Here is a 7,212-nt window from a genome sequence, read left to right as displayed (position 1 = left end):
GCTAATTATTTATAATTACATATATGTGATTACTTTTTAAAATAATCTGTCTTCCTCAGTAGACTGTTAGTTTCAGGAAGTCAGGGAACATGTTTGTTCTTATTTACTTCTTTATTCCGAGTATAGTACTTAGTATAATATTGAGCATAAGATATTTAGCACAGAAAAGCATTTGTATTTCTTAAATGAGTTATTTTATTCTCTTGATCTTTTTCTCTACTTATAGACAATTTTTTAAAAACAATGCATCTTGTTTTTTATGCCTTTTAAATTTAAAATTTTATGAACATCTTACATTTTTGAGTGTGCTTTAAAAACATTATTTTTAATAGCTTCAAATATTTAATGGTCTGGCTAGATCATAATTTATTTAACTATTCCTCTATTGATGTAGAGTGTTTCCAGTTTTTTACTATTGTAAATGTTGCTGTGATGAACACCCTTGTATGGGAATCTGTTTCTTTCTGATTAGGATAAATAATTAGGTGTGAAATTACTGGGTGTATTGGTCAGCTATTGCCATAACAGTTCTGTATAACAAACCAGTGTTTTAACCGAGTGGCTTATAACACTAAGTGTTTATTTTCACACTGGGTCTATAGATCGCCTGGGGTTCTCCTGATCTAGCTGGGCTTGGTCAGGCACACCTACTTCAGTTTGTGGGTTGGCTGGCCCTGCCTCCAGGCTGCAGGTTGGGTTAGATCCACTCTAAATATATTCATTCTGAGGCCTAGCATGAAGGGGCAGCAGCTACCTGGGGCAGACTCATTTCATGGTTTATAACTGGAATGCAAGAAACAAGCTAAACTACCAAAACATATTTTAAGTCTCTGCTGGCATCAAGTCTTTTAACGTCGTTAGCCAAAACAAATCGTGTGGCCAAACCTTACAAAATTACATGACAAGGGTGTGCATATATAATTTTATAACAGACATTATGAAGAATTGACAAAAATAATCCATTAACCACCCTTGGTCAAAGGTTATACAGAAATGTTTACTATATTGAAAACAAACAAACAAACTTTTGCTACTTATTTCCAAACAACCTCCAGAAAAGCCTGTATCAGATTAACAGCATATATGAGAGTACCTAGTTTTTCCCAGGCAATAAACTATTGGGGGGAAAAGAGCTTTGCTAATTGGAAGATGGATTAGTATGTATCTGACGCTTTTTTCGAGATATATTTTTCATGCCATTTGTCCATGGTATAACTATTCCATCGCATTCCGTAGAATTACCTTTTGGTTTTAGGTTTTGTTTTTCTTTCACCCTTTCTCCTGTTTTTCTTATTCCTTTTTAGAGAGGTGGACCTCTTCATAGTCTTTGGTCAGTAGTACTGGCTTGTTTCTCTGATTCATGTTTAAAAGTTATAGTCTGTATTCCTTACCGTGTTTCCCAAAAAATAAGACCTGGCCAGACCATCAGCTCAAATGCGTCTTTTAGAGCAAAAATTAATATAAGACCCGGTCTTATTTTAATATAAGACTGGGTATAATATAATACAATATAATATACTATAATATAACACTGGGTCTTATATTAATTTTTGCTCCAAAAGGCACATTCAAGCTGATGGTCCAGTTAGGTCTTATTTTCGGGGAAACACGGTACATATTGTGCAACCTAACACAAGATGAAATACTTCTCTGGGTTTAATAAATAGTTGCCATTTATGGAACCATTCTCATTTTAAATTTGAACACATTTTAGTAAAATGGATTCTGAAGCCTTTGGGAGACAAGTTTCTGTTCCTGCCATAACTAATTATATTTCTGATGCATAGAACAACGTAATTTAAGCTAAGTAGGTGACTTGAACAATGGACTATGTGTGTGGGGGGGAGACACTGGGAGTTTGATTCTGTTCCGGACTCTGTAACAGACCTCTTGATAGATTTTGAGTTATTAAATAGTTTAATATGTCTGTTTCCTTATTTATGGAATGTTTGGTAATACCTTTTAGGAGTTAATGAATGTGTATATCTATTGAGTGCACTGAATATTTTTGGAGGTAAGTTCTATTTAAATGGAAATTGTTGGCTTTAGTCATGGTGGCTAATTTCATCTCATGTAACACCTTCATCTTACATGTAAAGTACTACTTTTTAAAGGAGTTCAGAACATTTCACATCTGTCATGAGTACATCATTGTAACATAAACTGGGACATGGGCTGTTTGTGACTTAGCCATGATTATATAATTAATCTATCAGTTTCAAGATTAGAATCCAGATCACTGTACTCTTCGTTCAGTTTTATTGAGTAAACTATATTCTTAAATTACTTTGTGGACCTTTATCTATCAGATATTTTTTAAATAGGGCATTAGGCACAATAATTACATTGCCTTTAGGCTTCATTGACTTTTAGTCAAGTAAGTACATTAGTTCTTGTAGTCTAATAATGGTAACCTGATACATAACTATCTCTAGCCTCTGATACCAATAACCAGAGAATGTTACCCTCTCTCATTCATAACCAAACTATTGTGACTGGCACATCACATCAGAATTTAGAATTATTTTCTTAGAGATCCTTGAATTATGAGGGGAATCTGACCTAATCTTTATCCAGAGCTTAGGAATTCCCTAGGATGTCGTCTAGTTCATCCCACCTGTGCAGTATTTATGTGAAACCACTGGTCCGGTTGTTTTTCATGGGGTATTTACTTTTTAATCTGGAGTGAAATCTCCCAGACTGTTATTCATACCTAAACCCCCCAACCAAAGTCAAGGTACACAAAAGTAACAGTTGGAAGCCATCTATAAACATCTGTCATAAAAACTTCTGAAGACACACACCTTTCTTACTCTGATTTCTGTTTGTCCTAGATGTGAGTTCATCAGCTGAAACAGTGTGTGCAAGTTATCAGGATACTCCCCCTGAGCCTCGTCTGCTGCTAATAGCTGACAAGATTATATATAACTGTTTCAATGTCTAGTATCCCCTTTTCATGACTTCTCTTCCCCTTTTTACTTGCTTAAGTATCTTCTTTATAAAGTTATAAAGCATTTTATAGCCATCACTTCTGAAGAGAAATTGATTAGTTCTCCGAAGATGGAAAGACTAGTATGATTTTCTAGAGCAGGGGTTGACAAACTATGGCCTGCACCTGAGCCAAATCTGGCCTGCCAACAGTTTTTGTAAATAAAGTTATTGAAACATAACCACATCTTTCATTTACATATTGTCTATGGTTGCTTTTGTGCTCCCAACAGCAGAGTTGAGTAGTTACGATCTGGCCGTGTATAGAAAGTTTGCCAACTCTCACTCTAGAGAAATTGAACCAGAGATGCCCTTAACTCAGAGATATTAGACCCAGTAAAACAGTCTAGGGCAGGAGTGAGTGCCATACTTTGCAGAGTATACACTTGACCCTTGAACAACTTGGGGGTGAGAGATGCCGACCCCCCCATGCACTCAAAAATCCGCATATAACTTTGACTCTTCAAAAACTTGACTAATAGCCTACTATTGACTGGAAGCTTTACTGATAATATAAACAGTTGATTAACACATATTTTGTATGTTATATGTATTATATACTGTATTCTTACAATACAGTGAGCTAGAGAAAAGAAAATGTTAAGAAAATTGTAACGGGGTGGCTGGATGGCTCAGTTGGTTAGCACATGAGTTCTCAACAACAAGGTTGCCGGTTCAATTCCCACATGGGATGATGGGCTGTGCCTCCCGCAACTAAAGATTGAAAGCGGTGACTGGACTTGGAGCTAAGCTACGCCCTCCACAACTAGATTGAAGGACAATGACTTGACTTGGAGTTGATGGGCCCTGGAAAAAAACACACTGTCCCCCTGTAAAAAAATAAAAATAAATAAATAAAAATCATAAGGAAGGGAAAATACATTTACAGTACTATATGTATATATTGAAAAAATTTCACAGGTAAGTTGACCTGTGTAGTTAAATCTCAAGTTGCTCAAGGATCAACTGTATACTAAATAAGGAGAAGGCCCTCTGAGACATGTCAGCCCCATAGTTTTCAGTTCATTTTTAGCATCTCTTTTTTTTTTTTAAGTCTCTTTTATTTTGCATTTCTCTCTCTTTCATAGATTTTTTGAGGCATAATTAATGTAAAATAAGCACAGATTTTTAAAAGAGTTTAATTTTTTTATTAGTTTCAGGTGTACAAAATAATGTAATAGTTAGATGTGTACACCCCTCACAAAGTGATACGACCACCCCCCACACCCCAGCCCATCCCGGCCAATCTATGGCCCCTCTGACATTGTAAAAGATTTTAATTTTTAATGGGGTGAAGTCACTACCACAATCAAGTTAATGAACATATCTATCACCTCTGAAAGTTTTTTTGTGCCATTTGGTAATCTGTCTCTTCCTCCCCTCTCACCCAGTCCTGTCCCAGGCAAACATTAGTCTGCTTTTTGTCCCTATAGGTTAAGTACATATTTTAGAATTTTAATAAATGGACTTAAACAGTATGCACTCTGGATTGGTCTAGTTTTTAGCAATTAGAAATAAAACTACTATGAATATTCATATATAAATCTTTGTGTGGAGATATGCTTTCATTTCTCTTAGGTAAATACCTAGATGTGGCTGGGTGGTATGGTAGGTGTATTTTTAACTTTCTAAAGAATGTTTCCACAGCGGTTGTACCATTTTCCATTCCCACCAGCAATGTATCAGAGTTCTACTTGCTGCACATTCTTAGCCCTTCATTCTTAAATATGAACATAACAGCCAAGAATCCCAGCTTTTAAAGTAAGCCATGTACATGAAAGGCAGAACACACCCGGAGAACTGGAAGGGACAATTCAAAATAACTATAACTTTAGGTCCTCAGATCAATAAGAGAAGGTACTGCATCTGTGAAACAAGAACAGGATGCCAGGAATAAAGGAACAATTGGAAAACAAAAAGAATTCTTGATAATAAAAAAATAAAAGGTTTAGAAAATGCAATTGGAGCAATCTCTCAATAAACAGAAGGGACAAAGGGATGGATAGTGGAAGAGAAAAATTTTAGAGGATCAATCTGGAAGGCCTAATGCTTGACCAATAGAAATTCTAAGAACAGAAAATGGAGAAGGGAATATTATCCAATATCTAATGTAAGTTTCTTGGAACTGAAGAGTATGCATTCCAGATTAATAGAATTTATGGAGTTCCTAAAACTGAATGAAAAAAGACCCACACCCCCTTACCAAGGCACAGCATTGTGAAACTGCTGAACAACAGGAATAGAATATCCTAAAAGCTTCCTTAGAGAAAAAAAAACACAGAACAAGGATTGGGAAACAGATGGCATCAGACTTCTCAGCAGCAACACAGAAATCTAGAATTCAGTGAAATGATGCTTTTGGAATTCTGAAGAACAGTAATTTCCAATGTAGAATTCTATACCCAACACAACACTTGATCAAGTCTGAGGGTAGATGGAGACATTGTGGACATGCAAGGTCACAAAACTTACCTCCCATGCACCTTTTTGAGGAAGCTCCTGGAAGATGTGCTCCATCAAAATAAGAAAATAAACCAATAAAGATGAAGACATGGATCCAGAAAAGAGGGAATCCAATACAAAAGAGAGATGAAGAAAATCCGATTTGATGGAGGAAAAACCTACCGTGTTTCCCTGAAAGTAAGACCTAGCCAGACAATCAACTCTAATGCGTCTTTTGAAGCAAAAATTAATATAAGACCCGGTCTTATTTTACTATAATGTAAGATCCGGTCTTGTTTTACTATAATATAAGACCCAGTCTTATACTATATAATTTTTGCTCCAAAAGACGCATTAGATTTTCAGGGACACACGGTAGATGACGATTGTACAACAGGTTTAGAGAACAATCAGGAGGATGAAGTCTCTAGGAAAGATGTAGCCAAGAAAAACAAAGACTGCTAGATTATATGATGTGTTTTGAGCCATTATTTAGAGAGCTTTTATAGCTTCTTTGGAGAGTATAGGGAAGAATTAATGGTAAGAATATAGAAAACCAAGCAAATGACAAAGCAAGGCATTTTTAGTTCCAGGAATAACAAAATGTACAAGAAAATAAGTATAATTGTAATATACTTATTGTCTCATCTATTAATGTTATTTACATGATTCTAATAACACAAACCTTATTAAATATGGATTTAACTAAAAGTCGTGATATGACTATAATGGTAGTAGGGGGTGGGAGGGGGGACGGTAATATAAGAACTAAATTTCAGTTATTTGTAGTAGCAATTCCGTAGGTAATGATTAAAGTGAAAACTCAAGAAATCACAATAATAGATAGGAACACAGGACTAGAGAGTTGGAGAGGGTTGATGCAAGGGACTGCTGTTTTTTATTCTAAGCATTGTGGTAGTATTTTTTTAAAGCTATGCATATGTATTACTTCAATTAAAAATAGAACTAAATAGAAAACTAAATAGAAAAATGAAAAGTCTAGATTTGTCATTAGATAGGATATTTGGTTTTGTGGAATTAACCTGGGTTCCTGAGTCAGGTCACCTGCTGACTAAGTCTTGGGCCTCCAGTCCCTCCCCAGACTGTATTAAGGACTCTACTTGGGCCTCTCCAGTTCTCCCTTTTCATTTTTCTTCGTATAAGCCACATGATGACTCTGAAGTTTGGTTAAGACATTCCTAAGGAATCTACACGAGAGATGAATGTGTCTTTTTTAGTTGGTTGCTTGTCTCTTGTGAGTGGAGAATAAATTTAGGCTCTAATAATAATAATAATAGTAAATATAATAAAAGCATATTACTACTCATGAGTTTAGCCCCATAGGATATAGTGTCGCTTCTGCATTTAAATTGATATCTTCTGGTACTATTCTCAAAGTCTAGAAATGGCATAAACTTCAGGAGTCCAGTGATTTTTACTTGTTTTGTTCATCGATGTACTTGGCTTGCAGTAAATGAATAAATGACTACTCCTTGAATTATTTAAGTTCCAACAAATATATATTTAGAGCCTACTCACTGAGTGCAGACTTGCAGAGGAGATACGGACATGTAAACAATTACAATCTGAAGTCAGAATATGTGTGGTATCCAGAAAGGGAAGATCGTGGTGGGGCGTTATGGAAGCCTTCACACATGAGCTGAGTTGAGTGCTGAAGGATGAATAGGGATTTGCTAGGTGGACAAAGCCCTTCCAGGCAGAAAGAACAGCGTGTGCACAGGCACATGAATAGGTCACAGCACGAATGCATGACTGCATATT

General features: G+C 35.9%; 1 protein-coding gene across 12 annotated transcripts in view; it reads left to right on the top strand.

Moving 5' to 3' along the window:
• PHF21A (PHD finger protein 21A) overlaps nt 1-7,212 on the top strand; it is a 164,007-nt gene that overhangs the window by 45,228 nt on the left and 111,567 nt on the right. The gene's annotated exons all lie outside the window — the stretch shown is intronic.

Source organism: Rhinolophus sinicus, linkage group LG06 (genome assembly GCF_036562045.2).
Source record: "Rhinolophus sinicus isolate RSC01 linkage group LG06, ASM3656204v1, whole genome shotgun sequence".
Classification (NCBI taxonomy): Eukaryota; Metazoa; Chordata; class Mammalia; order Chiroptera; family Rhinolophidae; genus Rhinolophus; species Rhinolophus sinicus.
This window is presented reverse-complemented; position numbering and strand designations above follow the sequence as displayed.